The sequence below is a fragment of the Podarcis melisellensis genome, assembly GCF_964234715.1.
Source record: "Podarcis melisellensis genome assembly, chromosome: 3".
In the NCBI taxonomy this organism is placed as follows: domain Eukaryota; kingdom Metazoa; phylum Chordata; class Lepidosauria; order Squamata; family Lacertidae; genus Podarcis; species Podarcis melisellensis.
Genome location: NC_138530.1, coordinates 116338529 through 116358943, shown reverse-complemented (window position 1 = coordinate 116358943; position 20415 = coordinate 116338529). Strand labels below are relative to the sequence as shown.

The window sequence follows — 20415 nt, the reverse complement described above, 5'->3', positions numbered from 1 at the left end:
CAAAAGAGTAAAGATATCCTCAGATTTAATTTGGCTTGGTGTGAGAGAATTAAAATGTTTCAAGAAGGAAAGATCATGAGAATGTCAGAAGCAAGAGTAATTTAAATGGCTTCCTTGCTTAGGCTGCATTCCTCCTTTGAAGTCCAGAGCGACATTCATTTACATAAGTGAAAATATATTTTATATATAATATTGTACCAGCCATACCTGAGCAAAGAACAGAACAGTTACTCGATATGTGGTGCCTCCTGAGAAAGAAACGGATTTGAAAACATGAACTACATACCAACTCAGAGTAAGTTTTTATTTGAAAATTTGGCTACATCTACTACACCTTCCTCTGACAATGAGACATAGAATTGTGGATAATTTTTCTACTACAACCTCTGAATCCTTTTCCCACCAATAAAATGCACTGTATATTCTGGCAGATATGCAGTTTCATATCAATGAGAGGGGAACAGACAAAATGAACTCTAGAACAAACTCAGCATATTCATTTTAAAGCTTTCAAAATCTGCCTCCTTTAACCTGAGCCAGTATTTTCAGTTTTAACCATTTTGGGGTTGTTTGTGGCCAAGGAGCAGAGTTTTCTCATTTTTTCATTCTAAGGTTTACAAGTAAGTCATTCCAATTTGCATCCTTGGTATTCATCTCACATAGAGGTGGGTGAGTAGGATTCTTACTCATTTTTGTGTCTCTAGAGTAAAACGTACCAAAAGTAAATTTACAAAATGAATTCTCTTACAAAAATCACCTCATTTTTGTTTAAAAGCATTTAGCATAATAGAATTTTAATAGAATAAAATTAAAAGCATTTAGCATAATAGAATTTTAATAGAATAAAATTAAAAGCATTTAGCATAATAGTGAAACTGCACTTAAAGGTGGGGGGGGGGCTTGCAGGATTTTTAGACATTTCTTTTGATCTGCGTACCAATCCCCTCAATTTTCATCGTATGTTTAAAATCTATTTGATCACATTCTGAAATCTTGAAGTGCTACTGGAATTGAAGTACAGTGGTACCTCGGGTTAAGTACTTAATTCGTTCCGGAGCTCCATTCTTAACCTGAAACTGTCCTTAACTTGAGGTACCACTTTAGCTAATGGGGCCTCCTGCTGCCGCCGCGCCGCTGGAGCACAATTTCTGTTCTCATCCTGAAGCAAAGTTCTTAACCCGAGGTACCATTTCTGGGTTAGTGGAGTCTGTAACCTGAAGTGTATGTAACCTGAAGCATATGTAACCCAAGGTACCACTGTATCATGGAACCAAAAGCGTATCAGTCGTAGAACAATTGCAGAGTGGAACTGCAGAAATCCGCTCATCTGTACCAGCTCCTACACTGGCCAGCTTCAACACCTTTTCTCTCCACTTTTGTATTCTGTTGAATTATTTGTTGGCACTGATACTTGTGCCACCCAAGGCCAAGAAGTATAGTACAGAGTGAAATTATATGGCCTCTTCAGCTGAGCAATCAGCACAAGTTGTCCATCAGACATCTAGTAAGCAGTTGGTTCAATCTTTAACACATTCATTTTATAGCTCCACATGAGATCTAATTACAGTTTTATTAGTAGGGCTGGTATTAACTGTCAGTAATTGCTATATATTCAATTTAGGATTTGCCACTTAAATTGGGCTTCCACTATTTAACCAGGTGCCCTCTTTTATTATGGAACACATTCAAATGTGATGTTCCAACTTCATATGCCAGGGAACACTTTCTCCATTCTCAACATAATGGGTCTGAGCATTGTGTTTAGGAAGACACACTGCATAAAACATCTCCAGTAGGTTGACCTTCGGGGAGATTTTGCTGAGGAACTGAGCAACTCCCACAGCCATCAAAGCCTGCACGGTTCTGCTGCAGTAAGGACTGCAAGGTCTTGGCTCAGACTTGGGGATTTTTAATCATGTGTCCATGTGCCACTTTGTTCTTCTCTTCACTTCAGACACAATACTTATCAATAGAGCCACCTTCACACCTTCATATGGCCACTGAAAAGTGTGCAATACTCAAATGTAGACACAACCATGTACAACTCTCCTTTTCCAAGAGTCAAATTTCCATTATATTTACCAAGCCACCACCTCTGTCTCCACAGACACTTTGAAAAAACCTCAAATCTGTACTTGTGACTTAATGCCAGCAACTTACTCATCTCTGTGGATCAAGTTCCTTTACTCTCTCCTTCCAAATCCCACAGCAAAGCCCACTCCTTAAAAAAAAAAAAAATGCTGCCAGAGCTTCGCTGGCACTTATATCAGATCCTCTGCCATTCACCATTCTCAGTTCTTGCCCTTTCCTTTCACCCTGTCTTTAATATCTAATGCTGACTGCAGAGACTCAGATTAAGCACCGTGTCACTCCTTTGTTCAGCACAGCACCTAGTACAATAGGGACAAGGTGCAGTCGTTTTGCTTTACTGACAAACAAATAAGTGGTTGTGTGTGCCAAAAAAAGGAAGCTGGTGTAGCAGGGTTGACAGTAATGAAATCCAACTTTTTTTGGACGGTCTTTTCACTAAAATAAGCAGATATGATCAAACGTATGCAGGCAGCTGGTCTGCTGAGTTAAGAAAGTGCCATTTTCCCACAGACACATTTCAGAAGAGCGGTGCGTTTTAAATGTATTTGTCAGTCTTTTCACTGTCAGTTTAGATCTCTAGCCGTAGCGATTCTTGCTCATATGTACTGACTATCAAATCTGAGGTCAGGCATGAATTCTTCCCAGTGGCATGCAGAAGGACGAGTGTGGGTTGTGTGCGCACGCGCATGGTTATACTTCTCTTCAAACAGCTGATCAAATGGGATGTAAATAGCAATGAAAGCCTTGAGACTATAAAGACAGAAATACTTCTGCACCCACATGTCCAGTTCTAAGCACAAAGTTTGGGTCTGGACCTGCTGATTAGGATGTCAGTTTAGGAAGTGGGACACGGGCGGCGCTGTGGGTTAAACCACAGAGCCTAGGACTTGCCGATCAGAAGGTCGGCAGTTTGAATCCCTGCGACGGGGTGAGCTCCCGTTGCTCGGTCCCTGCTCCTGCCAACCTAGCAGTTCAAAAGCACGTCAAAGTGCAAGTAGATAAATAGGTACCGCTCCGGCGGGAAGATAAATGGCGTTTCTGTGCACTGCTCTGGTTCACCAGAAGTGGCTTAGTCTTGTATAATGGGACCTTGCTATGACCATGTTGGTCACCAGATTCAGTGCCAGGTACAAATTTGTCCACCAAGCCAATGGGCTCCAGCCTGGTAGTTTTGCCTAACTCATAGCATCGTCACAACTTTGGTGGTTTAGGAATTGGGTAAATCTTAGTCTTGGGTGGAGGGGAGGTTATAGTCTCTGCCTACCCCACCTGTTAAAGGGGTCCGGGAGGTGTGGCTTCTGCCTCTATGCCCAGGCTGTGGCAAGCCCCGCAAGGGTCTCCCTATTTGATGTAAGTCTTGGGACTTCCCTGCTGCCAGATTGACCCTGCTTCACTGCCAGCAGGTGGGTTGGAAATCACCTCAGATACCATACCTTTCAATGCTACTCATCCAGCCCATTGTTCTTCCTTTTATAACTTAGTTCTGTATTCCTGCTTTTACAGCCCACCTTCACCTAGATCTGATCAAATTCCTAGATCTGATCAAATTCTGCCTACTTTCCTACTCCGAACTAGCCATGTGTTGCACTCTGCACAGATGCTGCTCCCAAGTCATCGAATGGCTTTTTTAAAAAGTGAGCCCTTCTACCAGATGTTCCCAAGTTCCCAGGTGTGCTCATCCCTCAATCAAAGCTCTCGTGACTCATACAGCAGATTGCATAGCCGCTACCCATTCAAGCTAGAGAAATTGCAAACAGTTCCACACCAGTAGCGCTGCTCTTGTGCTAGCAGGTTCCTCAGAGATGCTATTCATGAGCAATGAGGCACCTCTTATCATATTGTTACTTTATGTAAAATATATGGCAATCTCCTGATACGAAAGCAGGAGAATGGTGCATTTTGCAGAATATTTGTGACAGAGTAGAAATTCCTCGGCTGGTATAAGTCTGCTTATAAAAACAGCCTGGTTCCCATACACTGGCTTTCTTGTCCTAGTGTTCTGCAAAAACTAGCCCTACATGAAATATATCCTAAAATAACACAGTGCTCTGGCTAACTCAGAAAAGTTAGCTACTTTATTTATTGAATTATGCAGTGCTGTAATAGATCAAGGCTTCCCCCCTCGGGTGGCATAATGCAAAAATACTCAGACCTCTAAGAAGCTGGGCGCTGGCTACTTAGGTGTCACCTAGGTTATCCCTTAGGTGTGAATAAAGACGCAGGTGGCACTGTGGTCTAAACCACTGAGCCTCTTGGGCTTGCCAATCAGAAAGTCAGCGGTTCGAATCTGCTTGACGGGGTGAGTTCCCATTGCTCTGTCCCAGCTTCTGCCAACCTAGCAGTTAGAAAGCACACCAGTGCAAGTAGATAAATAGGTATCACTGCAATGGGAAGGTAAACAGCATTTCTCTGCACTCTGGCACTCATCACGGTGTCTCATAGTGCCAAAAGTAGTTTAGTCATGTTGGCCACATGAGCTGCAAAATCTGTCTGCAGATAACAGCCGGCTCCCTCAGCCTGAAAGCGAGATGAGCGATGCACCCCATAGTCGCCTTTGACCAGGGGTCCTTTACTACTTTTTCTTTAAGGATCTCAAAATGGCATGGCATATATGGGAAAGGTTGTAGTTAGTGGTAGAGGCCATGCATCGCATGCAAAATGTCCCTTGTGTGACTAAGTAGGGTTGGGAAAGTCAACCTGAAATACTGGAGAACCACTGTCAGTATTAATAATGCTGAGCTAGATGGACCAATTTTTGAATGATGGTTCTGGAGGAGACTCTTGAGAGTCCCATGGACTGCAAGATCAAACCTCTCCATTCTGAAGGAAATCAGCCCTGAGTGCTCACTGGAAGGACAGATCCTGAAGCTGAGGCTCCAATACTTTGGCCACCTCATGAGAAGAGAAGACTCCCTGGAAAAGACCCCGATGTTGGGAAAGATGGAGGGCACAAGGAGAAGGGGACGACAGAGGACGAGATGGTTGGACAGCGTTCTCGAAGCTACCAGCATGAGTTTGACCAAACTGCAGGAGGCAGTGGAAGACAGGAGTGCCTGGCATGCTCTGGTCCATGGGGTCATGAAGAGTCGGACACGACCAAACGACTAAACAACAACAAAGATGGACCAATGGCCTAACTCTGTATAGGACAGCTTCCTATGCCACCCTCCCTCCATTTTCTCCACAAGAACCCTGTGAGTGAGGATAGAGAAACGGTTGGCTAGTAACCGCCAGGTAGAGCCATAGCTACGGGGCTCCTAGCCAGCTTTTTTGTTCCGGGTGAAGCCTTCAGATGTAAGATCCATTCATTTCAATGATACAATCCCAAAAATGGGTTCATAGATTTAGTTTGTTTTTATCCCAGAACATACCGCATAATATCTCCAGTGAGTCATTCCAGTGCCTACAAGGATAAACTAATCCTGCTTGAAATATACGAGACTGGGACCTGGCCGCAACCCAGGACCTCTTGGAAGGCTGTGCAGCTGTTCACATAGATATCTGGCTGTGATTTTGTCGTGTGTATTAGTCATTCAAAGGAGGCATTTCCATCTGTCTTTAAAACAAACAATGATCGTGATCCTACGTTGGAGAGCTCAAGCCAAGGTAAAATGAGTCTAAGAGTGGCTACAATAGACCCAACCGCCATTCCACCTGTTTTAATGACTGTTTTTCAGATGGGTTACAGGTAGCTTAAGGCCTTCATTTGCTCTACAAATTTAACTAACATAAAATGCATACAAAACTTTTGCTCAACGTTACCTGGCCTTCTCTAGGGTTCTTTTGCAAAAGACTTATGTGGAAAAGTAAGCAAAAGTAAACTCTGCCTTTCATTTGAGCACACACGAACACACACACACACACACACACACTGAAAACTTTTATGACAGCTTAACTAACAAGATAATGCGCAACAAAGAGATCTGGTATTCAGCAGCTTCCCACGCCTTACCTGCAGGCCATACACCTGGCCAGGCTAGGATTAGCAACAGAATAACAGACAACTGGCAACAACCCTTCTCTGATATTGCCACAAAGCACTCACTGAAATTCAAACCTGAAATTGTAACTGTGTTCAAAGTGATAGGCTTCATCTAGATATTCTTAAGTAAGAAGGGTAAAAAAGGTGTTGGGAAGAACATCTGAAATAGGTCAGGAGATTAAGATTGGTCACGATCCTTGCCCTGGCCAGGCAACAGTCACCCTTAAGAGACAGGTAAGTGGCATAAATGTTTGGTTTGTCATGGCAATGCCCAACATGATATTCAATATTCCCCAGTGTGGACAAAGGCACAAAGACTGCCCTTCTCAGGGACAAGGACATTGTTCAGTGTCCATTGTTATGCATATTGTAACTCATATATATGAACACAACCTGAGTACAATTTTCAGGGACCTGATGGTCACTGGTGGTGGTCACGCACAACCTCGCTTTTCAGGGGAGAATCTGGGGGTATCCCTCAGTGAATTGTTGCCCACACTTATCACCACAGATCTCTGAGCTTTATATAAAATGGTGTATCCTAAGCCTGATGGGTTCTGTGCTGTTCCACAAGTGTCCTAGCTGGAACTGCTTGCATTTTCCTGCTGTGGCCATTAGCCCCAGTGGCAGAGAGAGCCATGGTTTGACCTCGGAGTACCAATTCATGCTCTTAATGCTTCACAGTATTTTGTGTCTGTGCACCAGGCGGCACGTGCCCCTGATCTTCTATGGGAGGCCGGTGTGTTGCTCCCATAGAGATGTCTAGCAGCTCCTTCCAATGGCTCAGCATGCTAGCTTTCCACTTTCTGAGCACACGTAGTCTACACGTGTGGCCCTTAAATTGCTTTTTTATTCAGTCGTAATGAATTAGCTCTCCCACCTTTCGCTTTATTTAGTTCTTCAATGTCACTGATAAAGAATGCTTTCTGCTCTTTGGGTGTTTGATCCTTCTCTTCTCAAAGCACTTCTGTCTCACCCAGAGGAGTCCTTTTTTTGGTGAGCTTAGAAAGGGAAAGTGTTTGTAAATTTTCTGTCTGTATGGATTCCCTCTCAGATTTCAAAAACCTAATATCTTTTTGTAGCTTTTCAAGCATGCAATTTGCTGACATTTTGAACATCCAGACTGACTTGACCTGGTTTTAACTTCTTCTTTTTAAGAATCTCCCCTCCCCTTTAAGCTTATGGGGCTATTTGATTAATAGTATGACACTTGCACGCACAGAGATTGAGATCAGTACCTTTTGCTTTTCAGACTGAAAAAATAAAATGCCATCTTGGAAGAGGTTGTATGCAGCCAAATTCTATGCAAATTTACTCGGAAGCAAGGCCAACCGTGCTCAATGGAACTTCCTCCCAAGTAAAATTGCTTTGTACATGAGGAATCAGGCTTTGATAAAGGTAGAAAAGCTAAAGTAAGGTTTTTCAACATTTGGTTCAAATTTCTGATTTCTTACCTGTCATTGGCACATGCTGACTAGGCTTTTATCAGCTGCACATTTTTTCCTTAAATAAAAAAGAGCATCTGAAAAAAACTAAGCTAGCTGAGGCACTCATTGTCTTACAGTGCCATCCTATGCATATCTGCTCAAAAGGATGTCTCCCTGACATGGTTATAGCCAAGGCGGGCAGGGGGGCAGCTGCCCCCCCCAGATCAAGTAAAACAATAGAAATACTTAACTAACTGACCAACCGCGTCAATTCTGCCCCCAGGTCTTCCCCCCCCCCAACAAACGTCCTGGCTACGCCCAAGCTCCCTGAGTTCACTGGAACTTAACTCTCAGTAAGTGGTTATAGGATCACAGCCTTAAACACATAATGAAAAGAAATGCAATGCATTATACATGGGGCTGCTTCTGTGGTCAGTTTGGAAACCCCAGCTGAGGCAGAATTCTGTAGGCAGGTTGCTCAAGGCAATTTGAGCATATATGGCCAGTCGTGGCCTGACTGCACTGGCTGCCAATCAGTTTCCAATGCCAATTCAAAATGTTGGTTTTGACCTATAAAGCCTTAAATAGTGCAGGACTACAGCACCTCAAGGACCACAGGCAGACTCCATACTGTTTCCAGCAGTGGCATGGCAGTTGCCTCTTGGACCAAACAAATTGCAAAGGGGATCATCAGCGATTGGCTGTTTTCTAACACAATGTAGACCGATAGTTTTTGCATTCTTTAAAAAGCTATTATTGTAGCTGCTGCTGCTGCTGTTAATTTTTTTGTATCACCCTTCAGCTGAAAATCACAAGGTGGTTTACAACGTAACACAAAATGCACAACACAATAGGCAAAAAAAACAAGACCATCCCCATAGTTTAAAAGGCCATAGCTTGTTTAATCAGCCCAAGGCCTGTGAAATTGTTGGAAACATTGAATCTCAGCTCCAAATGAGCTATTCCAAGAACACTTAGGGTTGGATCCAGATGTAGTCCTACTCGGTGCTTTTTTCTGGGGGGACGCAGGGGGACCCCTAAACATTTTGTGAATCTACGTTTGGCCTCATTGAGGGGCAGAATTTCATTATGAGTAGGAAAATGAGAGTACCCCTAAGCATTTTTTTAGGGGGGGGATCCTACTTAGGGGATACTGACTGAAATCAATCAGATGCCAACAGGGATGCCAATCCATATTTATGCATTTAAGTGAGTGGAATTTGGAAGAATGCAAACATATGTAGGGCTGGAAGCCTGGAATCTCTCATATTGCATCTGTGTCTAAATCTTGCTGCTATAAGAATGACCTGTCCTGATATTCACAGTATAAACCTGATCTAATGTTAATATCTGTATAGGTAAAGGGACCCCTGACCATTAGGTCCAGTCGTGACCGACTCTGGGGTTGCAGCACTCATCTCGCTTTATTGGAAGCAGCAGGGACCCAGCAACAGGAGCTCACCCCGTTGCGGGATTCGAACTGCTGACCTTCTGACTGGCAAGTCCTAGGCACTGTGGTTTAACCCACCCTGCATATCTGCATATCAAGTTGCAATTAAAGGTGCAGCCACGCTTGCCAACTGAAAAGCTGGTAGCCGTCAACTCTGTGCTTCACTTCCTATTTAGAGAAAGGAGCACTCATTTTTGTAGTTTTATCTTCAGGTGTTTGCCGTGTCCTGTAGTCTTCACACACTAGACTCTTGTGCCCATCCATACAGTTGACACCAAAGCTGAAGGGTAAAACTAAGATGCATGTTATATGAGGGTAGGAAGCAGCCAACTGACAGGGAAAAGGCTAAGACCAAACCAGAGGGCACTAAAGATAAATAAAAAAAAATAGAAAATCAAAGAGCAGTGAACATGAAAGAAACTGTCAGACATTTGTCATAAGAAATGCTGCTAAGATGTCTGCTATAAGAGAATACTTTCCTCTGGGTTTCTTTTCACCCTTGTATGACATGCACATATTCTGCTCCAAACAATGTGCAGTCAAGAGTAGGTGGATACATTTTCACCTTCAAATAATTCAGACAGCTGTAGCTGCTCTTGACAAGGGCTCTCAGGAGCGGTGTCAGGGGCCGAGATGGTATCGCCATGTAATTTTTTACTGATGCACATCTTAAGATGCTAGCAAGTGGAACTTGAGATTGATGAAAGGTATATCCTTTTCAGAAGTAAAAGTTGAACATATTTTTCACCAACACTACAGCTTTAAAGCACTTTAAGCTTTGAGGGGAAATATGTTTCAAATATGCTTTAAAAAGTATTGTGTGTAATCAACCATCGTGTATGTCTTCAACCTGAAACAGACACAGCCCAAATTATTCTGGAGCAGAAAGTGTGGGCAAAATCCCAAACTATCTATGTTGACCCTCTGCATGACTTATTTGGATGTGGCCAAGTGAGACTAGATTCAGGCTGGAACTCAGGAAACCTGCCTTTAGGGTAACAGAAGAGTAGGAAAGTCTACCACTGCTACAGCCCTGAACCCTTTTATTTCCAGGTCCCATTGCTCACCCTTTATGCTCCCTGATCTGAAGTGATGTGGAATTAAAACCCCACTTTTTCAGCAAGACAGGCAAGGAGGTTGGCTGATTGTGCACAACAGGGAAATATTAGGAAAACAAAGAATTGGATTCTCTCACTTACAACTAGGAATGCCACCAAATTTTACCCCATTTAGGACGGATTTCTGGGTGCTGGCTTGGAATGGAGCCAGAACTCACCTGTAAGATCATGAGACACATATTAATATTATTTGAACATGTGGCCTCCAGACCCATGGGATATTTTATTCCTGGCCCCCCTATTATCCATGTTCTTAGTCCTTGCTCCATTGAGTAAGTGGTGCTTTCTTTGGTGCTTGTTGCATGTAAGGAATATTGCCAGGGTGCAATAGGCTCCTGCTTTGCAAGCTCCTGCTATCAGGGGTGCCAACTATTTGGGAGGACCTCAGGTATGCACCAACCCTCATAATCAATCACATGATGGGCACACACATACCATTTGAATGGCAATGTCCATCAACTTTGGGGAGGTCTGACCCCTCAATTATTTTATTGTGGGGCCAAAGGGACCTCGGCCCCTAGGAGTTGGCTCCTATGCCTGCTAGCCTCCGGCACAGGAAATAGGCAATATTCTGCCACCAACTTGCCAACCAGCCATATGTGGGTTTCATGAGTTGCCCCTCTGATCACTTTTTCAGAAGAACTCAATTCCAAACATCCTTATCCCCAGCCTGCTGCCCCAGCAAAAGGTGGAAACACGACACCCCACTTTGTCCTTAGTGCTTTTTAGCTACTTTGGGGTGCAAGCCAAGCTCCTCGCTCCTACCAGTTGTGCTTTGTGGAGCGGCAGAGCAAACACTGCACCCACAGCCCTGACATTCACAGCTACCGCAGCAGAAGATGTGGCAGGATGATCCAGATGGGAGTGAATGCCAACATGCAACAGCCGGGGATTCAGCAGGTCCTGGGCTGGCTCAGCTTTGCCCTGGGAATTCCCCCATTTCATGGCTTTGCACCGGCTCCTGTGGGGAGAAGGAGGTCAATGCTGCTGATGAAGTCATGGTCTGGTCTAAGGGGCATTTGGATTGTCCTACCTGTGTACTACTATTATTGCAAATGATTTTTAAGATACTTAGAACACATCGTTTTCACTTACTGTTTCTAGCCACCTTAAACTCATAATAATAAGTACTGTAATAATATTACTGAACACCATGTAATCCTTTAAAAGGTAAAGGAAGAATACATTTCTATAGTTTTCCTTCCACTATTTCCTTATTTTTCTTTCCTTCTGTAAAGGACATATGCTTTCCCCTTTTAGCAACAGAATGTACATCTCCTCTATGTTGTATTATAAAATATAAGCAAGCTGGAATTTACCCTCTGGAAATGATCTCACTGTAGCGAGGCTCTTCCTCTCATTGAGACATGTTCAGTTATCACATTCTTGTTTCAGAATTGGGCTAATAGCACTGTAGCCATGGTAAATATTTCAGAAACTCTCTTCTCTTTCCCAGTTTTGATGGGTACTTAATGAGAGCATAAGCTTTACTCTTAATCATTAGTGGAGGAAGAATAATGGAAGAAAGAGGGGTACCACCACAGTTTATAAATTACTGTAGCTTTCCTTTATTTATTTCTTTATTTATTTCAACCCTGCCCCCTGCAACTTAGTTTATAAGCAAATGAAATATTTGACTATTACTTCTCACTTTTAAAAACGCATTTCAAAAGTAATGGGTTCTATTAGCAACTTTCCTTTTAAAACTAGTGTTTTTGAACAGGGCACTGCTGTACGGTTTTGGCTACATAAGCCTGAGAATGGAAAGCCTCAAATTTGTATTGGTATATATATAGATATGTGTAAATAACTGCTCACACAAGTGGTCCACTTACCCAAGGATGCCTCCAGAATTCCACAGGAGGGATTCAAGTGCATGCTGGGACTTTAAATTTGGCAGTTAAAGTGGATTAAACAGTTCCATCACCCTAGCACAACAAATCCAGTCTAAAAAAGAACTGGACTTCTTGCAGTTTGGAAAGTAACAAGGAAATGCATTGAAAATTGTGGGATGAATGAACATGCAATCACCACACAAGCAAATCAGAACATTTGCTCATGGATTATATAATCCAACTATATAATTTAACTCCTGCATGAACTTTATGCAAGCTAATCGGGATGCATGCTCCATAAAGAGGCTGTCTACTCTAGAGGAGTCCTGAATAGCATGATGTTAGAGAAGTAGACTGATGGAGGATGCAGCTGCTTCCTTGAGCAGGAATTTTCACTGCCCCAAAGTGACCTAATTACAGAGATTGCTTATTTGCCTTCAGTGTGTTTCTCTGATGGCACACTACTCACACAGGAAAGCCACTCACATGAGCATATTAAAGCCCATTTTAACACATGAATTGACACCAGGTTTCTCTGTAAAATTATAGGATCCAACCACCAGAGAAAACAGTCCTGTATATTGTAAGGGGGGGGGGTGACCATCACTTTTTATCTGTATCTTTGCATGTCTTAAAATTCTGATTTGTTTTTGAGTTGCTGTCTGCACTCACTGTTCATATTTTGTATGTGGTTTGGTTAAAGGGAAAATGCTACAGGTAAAATAAAAGGGGAATTCCCTGGATACCTAGATCCAAGTTTGGGGATAGTATTCTTTGGAAAGGGAGGTACAGCAGAGGTTTAAAATCATAAAACATGCAGCAAAGTAAAGGGTGGGAATATAGGCTGTTATCCCCTTCTAAGTTGTTTCCAAAGCTCCCCACTTCCCTTAGCATAGAAAGACATATATTTGACAAGTTAAAAATTGTTTACTTACAAACTCTTCAAAGGTCAGATTGATGGGGTTTTCCATACAGCAGCAGGCAAAGACAGGCAGTTTAACTGAGCTTCAAAATGGTAAATGTTTCTAAATTACTTGTATAGAAACACAAAGATGGATTGCTAAAGCTATGCGGCATCCAGCTTGGATCTCCATAATGGTAGGGTTCACATGGTGGAAGAAAATGGTGTGTAGCTGGACATGTGAAGGCAACAATTTATTTATTTTAATGGATTATTTCTCTGGAGTTCTCTTAAAAATGATACAATAGTGTTCATTCCTTTTAGGATTTGGATTCCACTTTCTACAATAGTTTCAAGTCCATGCATGAGTAGAAGCTACCTGGGTGTATTTGGTGGAAGTCATTTAACCTTCCTGTCCCTCAGGTCACTACCTTCAAATTGCGATGACAGCATTTTTCTACCTCATGGGGCAGTTGAAAAGAGAGCTACATTAAGGGTTGTGGGGCATACAGGTGCTATGGTAATGGAGGGCATCCAAGGACCACGGAGAGGTATTTTATTAGCAGCTGTTTGGTTATTTATGTGATTAACTGCTCATGTGACCTATGGCAGAAGCGCCTAGAGCATGAGATGGAGCCATGGATACAGTCAGCGAGATGGATATTTTACAGAGACATTATGAGTTTGCTTAGAAATCCTGAACCAAACTGAAGCAGTAGCAATAATTCTGAGTTTACAGACATCCAGAAATTATGAGCACACTGCACTTTTGGAAAATATATTACATGTGGGATAGCTCATGTCCCAAGGGCAAGTGCTCTGTTTCTTTCATGACCCATAACTCAAGAGCATGGCATGCAGCATTCGCCCTTTACAGAACATCTTCATTCCTCACAGGTGAGATAGATGAGCGCAAAGAGAGTACAGAAAATCCAACTCACTCAGTAGTGATTGGGGTGAGATTATTTTAACCTCTTTCACTTTATATGGTCAGTTATCACAGAAAGATGAGTAAGAAAGAACAGGAGAGAGAGAGAGAGAGAGAGAGAGAGAGAGAGAGAGAGAGAGGTGCATCTAATTGTATACTAGAGGCATCAGAGCTTGTGATCTGATTATCACACTGCTTTTGTGAATTATATCCTATGAAAGAGGAAGGAGAATGGATCTAACGTGTAATACACAAATCTGCCGACATGATAAAAAAGACAATATAAAATAGGATATACAATGCAGCGTAGCCAGGAGTAGATTAAAAATAATAACCCAGGATGATGGCATGACAAAACATTATCTTGTCAACAGCATCTCATATTTATCAGCTCAGTCCTGCACTGTTTACTTGATCTAGACATTTCTTAACGTTAAAATGTGGGAGCAATTCCATCCAACTTACTTCTTCACATCCCTAGTAAGTTCACTGCTAGGTCAGATAATAGGCTAGATGCCAAATCAAGCATCTGTTCAAAAACATTTGCCTAATTATTTTAGTGTCTATTTATTTAGTTGGTTAATTAAGCCTTAAAAAAATAAAAGATAGCATTTGAAGATCTGTTGTAATAATAGAATCATAGAATTAAATAGTTGGAAGGGACCCTGAGGGTCATGTAGTCCAGTGCCCTGCAATGCAGGAGTCTCAGCTAACGCATTCATGATAGAAGACCATCTAACTTCTGTTCAAAAAGCTCCAAGGAAGGAGAGTCCAAAATCTTACCATCAAAAAGTTCTTCCTGATGTTGAATCAGAATCGCTTTTCTTGTAACTTGAATCCATTGGTTTGGGATCTACCCTCCAGAGCAGGAGAAAACAAGCTTGCTCCATTTGTGGCAGCCATGTGCACAAGCTGTGGCACATGCTCATGTCACATGTGCATGCTGTGGGGTGTCCACGCAATGTGTCCACATGCCCTGTAGTATGTGTGCACACCACGAGCACACCGTGGGACATGGTGACATCACGTGACTCCAGGTCCCCTCTATTGCGGGGGCAAGGTGGCACGCCTGAACACGTGTACATGTAAACATTCAGCCAAACATCCCCACAGGCTGTTTTGTATAGTGATCATTTCCAGATTGTTTTACTAATATGTACTGAAACTAGCAATGAGCTAATGTGTCAATTTTGGTTCCTTTCTTTCTCATATTTCTCATCTCAAATTCAGTTCTCCATGTTTCTATCATCGGCTTGCGACTGTCTTTTTTTAAAAAAATTCCTCACAAAAATTTTAATGTGAACTTCTAATATGCACATTCTTGGAACACCATTCTCGCCTGATATAATGCATTTTCTAGGTCATTCTCACTCTAATATGCACAATGTACCACAATAATTTGCTGGAGCACTGCACTGCAAAATTGAGAGAACTGTGAATTTCGAAGATTGCTTCAGTTCACACTTTGTTGCATAAAGTATGGATTAGGTAGATTCGCCTTTAAATGTGAACTAAGTTGAATTTTGCCCCCATCTCTAACTTAAACGTTAGCTGAAGCCCATTAAGTGTGATAGAATGAGAATGGAAGGAAATAAGGGCAGGCTCCCAACATGGATTGTGAAGGGGATGCGGAAAATGAGGGGCAGAGATGAAGTGAGGAACACCATCTCACGAGGTTTTGTATTTGGGAAGAATGCTCACAACACCTATATAGCAGGGGTGGCTGAGCACAGGGTGGGGACCAAAGGTGGACAGACCAAAGGTGGACAGACCCAGAAAGAGCACAACGTGTCCCCCACCAGAGGTACTAACCCTCCCCTAACACCCCATACACCCAGTTGTTGCAGAACTGCAGCACACATAATCCCAGACCAGTTACCATGCTTGCTGCTGCTGCTGGGACTTACAACACCAACTGGAGGATCATAGGTTAGGCATTCCATGCCATACAGGTTTGCAAGGTGATCAGGCTCAGTCTAAAAGCTGCCTTGTACCGAGTCAGACCACTGGTCCATCTATCCCAATTTTGTCTAGGCTGACTGGCAGCGGCTCTTCAGGGTCTCGGGCAGGAATCTTTGGCAGCCCTACCTGCAAATGCCAGAGACTGAACCCAGGAGCTATTGCATGTGCTATACTACTGAGTTTTGAATTATGGTGCTGGAGGAGACTCTTGAGAGTCCCATGGACTTGAGAGTCCCTGATGTTGGGAAAGATGGAGGGCACAAGGAGAAGGGGACGACAGAGGACGAGATGGTTGGACAGTGTTCTTGAAGCTACCGGCATGAGTTTCACCAAACTGTGGGAGGCAGTGGAAGACAGGAGTGCCTGGCGTGCTCTGGTCCACGGGGTCACGAAGAGTCGGACATGACTAAACGACTAAACAACAACAACATACTACTGAGTTATGGCCCTTCCAGTTAACGGCAAGATGTTCTGGTTGACAACAATATTGACTTTGCTAGGGTACCACAGATTCCAGACCTATAATCTATAATCAAAGGGGGGGGGAGAGAAGGAAATGTACTTAACCACCCACCCCATCCCCATATTTTAAAATCTTGCATGCAGACTAGAGCTGTGACCCTATACATAATAATCTAGGGTATGTTCCACTGAACTCAGCAGTACTTCCTTCTGAGCAGACATGTCTAGGGTTACAATGTACATGTTAATGCATCTTCCCTCCTCATCTTTAGCACCAGCTTCTGGAGTTGGCTTATTTCACCGATGAACTATTTTGTCTGTCAAGTTAGATTAGGTCAAATTAGTTCTCATTTCAATAACTGACAAAAATTGCCCTTGACAATATCAGTGACCTCACATGCACTGGCAAGGGCACATGCTCAGAGTCTGCAGAATGTGCAGGGAAGTTTTCTGCTGTGGCAATAAATCAGGCAGAAGAGGAAGTCACTTAGATAAGCTGAATATATGTGTCCTTTGCTTTCAACATGAGCAGCCCTCCATGAGAATGCCATCTTATTAGTTGGCCTAGTTTATGGCGGTTGTTAATTTTTTATTTTTATTTGTTTTTAAATCTATATATAGCTGGTGAAGAGGATGCTAACCACCATGAGAATCATGAGAGATGATTTACACCGGCAAGATATACTGTAGTTCTATGAGCTACATTCAACAGTCTTGCTGAATGGTGAAGTTCTCTTGACTAAGGGCCAAAAGAGGTGAATACTCTTCCCTACCACCGGGAAACTAATGGCAGCCCTGTTGGGAGGTGGGCAGATTTGGATCAGGGAAATGACATGGGTGGAGTATAAATAAATTATTATTATTATTATTATTATTATTATTATTATTGGCCTAAACATCTTCTCCCAGGCTGCCATTTCCCCAATCTCCAAAGCAAACACATGGGTGAACCACATATCTCCTGTGCCACATCTCGCTTGGTCTTTAATGGCAGTGCAGTTGATTTCAAAGTAATTTCATGTATGTTTGTTTAAGAACAAGCAAAACTCCTATAGTGTTCTTTGAATGGGGCGGGGCGGGACATATACACCAATGTGAAGCAGATACAGAAACATAGCTGTCAACTTTTCTTGTGAGGAATCCTATTCGGAATAAGGGAATTTCCCTTTAAAAAAGGAAAACGTTGACAGCTATGTACAGAAAGTAAGTTGGAATGTGATTTTGAATCTGTTCATAAAATAGAAATTACAAATTACAACCAGCATTTTTGCACATATTTTTCCAAGGCAAACTCAAAGGTGTGTGTGTGTGTGTGTGTGTGTGTGTACCTATTGGACACATCAGACATCCTGCCTTACCTTCCTGGTTTTTAAAGAAATCAGAAAGTTTTGTGACATCTCAACAATGTGTTAAGTATGCTGGCTGGCTTTCCATAATATTTTTTTTTTTTTAAATGCAGAGTTTTCTTTAGATGAAAAGATAATTTTCAATGAAAAGCAAGGGGCTTTATTTGTTTAATAATATGCTCCCCTTTATCTTGCTACTTTGGCAATGTGGCAGGAATTGGGATGATATAGGTTTTATTAGATCATGTCAAAATACAGAGCTGCAAACATGTTCCCAAAGCTTAGGCACTAGAAACATTTTCTAGAAGCCAAGTAAAAAGAATGATCAGATATCAGGCACAAACCAGTTGTTTTAGGTGCCAGTGATTACTGGTGCCCAGAGTTTTGCACCTCTGCACAAACCACAAAGATGTTTCACTGATCCCACCCCCTTTGATACGTTGATATACTGTATTGAAAAAGATGGTCAGCAGAGGAAATACCGATGGGAGGGACAGCCTTACTGCCTCTGACAAAGATCAAATAAAACTTGGAGGGCTGATGTGACATTGCCTATCAGGTATTAGTGAATATAATAGTACACATTAATTGACTGTGGATTCAATTAGCATAATATTTACATGGCATCTACATACTCTTTATAGAAGAAAAGAGAGAAGGACTCAAAGCTAAAATTAAAAGCAAAACAATAAAGGAATGCTTTATATGTCTCAAAGTAAAAAGGGAGATCAAAACAAATTTTGTTGTATATAAAGCTCTCATCAAACAGGTTTCTAAATGCTCCATTGTATATTGTACTTCTAAGGTGAAAAAACAGAGTTTTAAAATGTCCTTTTCTGGCTTCAAAATCCAACAGAACACATGTCACTGTACTTGCAAAAAATGGCAAGATTTAAAAGGTTGGTAGGTACAAGGGGAGGAAGTGTACTAAAAGCCAGCCAGTCTCCAAATCTTCTAGACAGCATAGACACCTCCATCAAATCAGATGGCAGTTAAACTGCACTCTATCTTTTTTACTTTGTTTCACACACTAACAAATTTTCAGCCAAGCATAATTTAAATCAGTCTTAAAAGGGTTAAGAAGAGCCCATCTAATCCTGCATTCTTTTCTCACAGTGGCCAACCAGATGCTGGTGGGACTTGGGTGCAGCAGTACTCTCCCTACTTGTGGTCCACAGCAACTGGTGCATACTACCTCCAACAGTATACCTCAAGGGTGCCAAAGGATGGAACTTTCAAATGTATAGATGCAGAGCTTCAAATCCAGCCGCCTTTAGAATATGAAATGGCAAGGAAAAACTCCAGTAATGAAACCACAAATTCCTGGCTGAGATATCAAATATTAGCTCCAAACGAAATAGGTACCCCTACTTTAAGTACTACAAAGGACCTTAACATTGCCGAACAAAAGATGACCTCCAACAGACCTGACACACTGAGCTCAACATCAAATGAGGCCAAAGAAATGGAAGTAGAGACTGAAAACAGTCCAACTGTCCATAACAGCCCACCAGCCACAGAAATTTCTCAGGAACAAGGAACAGTTAAGGAAGAAAATCAAGAAAGGGAGGAAATTTTAATTTCCCACACTTTAAAAAAAAATCTAAGAGATCCACCACCATGTTCCCCACCGAAAGCAGCGACAAATGGCTGTATCTGCACAAGACAAAATCCCTCGCTAGACTTAATAACAGAACTAGAATGACTAAATGCTGTCAACCAGCCACCAACTCAAAAACGGACCCTACGCTTGCTGTCCTGGAATATCGCAGGGTGGGGAAACAAAGGCGGAGACCCAGACCTAATGAACTTCTTTAAAGATTTTGAATTAATACTTCTACAAGAAACATGGTCAACTAGAGATATCAAAATCAACGGATTCACCTCCTATACGAAACCCGCATCGAAAACAAACACGAAGGGCCGGCCGAAAGCAGGGTTCTGTTGTATGATCAAAGACAACTTAGGGTTTGAAATCAAGCAACTAGAAGAATGCTTACCACTTGCACAAGCTCTACTTTTAACCCAAAACAAAGATTCTTTGCTACTTGTAAATGTCTATATCCCCCCAACCAAAAATAACAGCAGCAGTGAAAACTGGTCACAACTAACCTCTTATATAGAAAACTTGACCGATAAATACCCAAATGCCTCACTGATAATAGCAGGTGATTTTAATGCCAGAGTAGGAACCAACAATGAACAACTATGTAGCAAACTAAATTGGAATACTGATAATGATATCGCACATGCCCTGAAAATAGGACGATTCTCCAGAGACAGGGTTGTTAACAACGAAGGCTTACGCCTACTTGAATTATGTAACAACTTTAATTTGCAGATTGTAAATGGTTCAACAAAAGGCGATAGTAGCGGGGAGTTTACATACTTCTCCCCCCGAGGATGCAGCGTCATCGACTATATTCTTGTCCCTTATAATATTATAAATTTGATCATGGACTTCAAAATTGGAACGCGCACTGAAAGCGACCATCAGCCATTATCGTTGTCTATTAACTTAAAGGACGAAACCAAAATCATTAAGTACAATACCATAGAACCTTCTCAATACAAACAAATGACCCAATTAAAATGGTCCCAGGAAATGAGTGTAGCAGTGGGGCAAAAACTTACAGCCAACTTGAGAAAACAAGTATTATCCAACTTAAAGATCACTAATTTCTACAGTGATATTCCGAAAATTTATAATGAAATCTTCCAAATGTTTGTAGAGCTTAGTACTCCACCTAAAGTTTGGGTACTTAAACATACCGCTAGCCCTTGGTTTGATGATGAATGTTTCCAGCTAAAAAGAAAACTGCGCCAAACATTTAAAAATAATCGCACCAAACTAGAGCCCTCTTATCTTGATGAAAAAAGAAAATATCATTACATTCTGGCCGAAAAGAAACA

The 20415-nt window shown here is 42.0% G+C and overlaps 1 long non-coding RNA gene across 1 annotated transcript in view; it reads right to left on the bottom strand.

The window, feature by feature from the left end:
• LOC309367417 overlaps positions 1 to 20415 on the bottom strand; it is a 48206-nt gene that overhangs the window by 6866 nt on the left and 20925 nt on the right. The window contains exon 2 of the long non-coding RNA XR_014167153.1: positions 208 to 248. This is a non-coding gene — a long non-coding RNA (uncharacterized lncRNA). The remainder of the gene's footprint in view (positions 1 to 207; positions 249 to 20415) is intronic.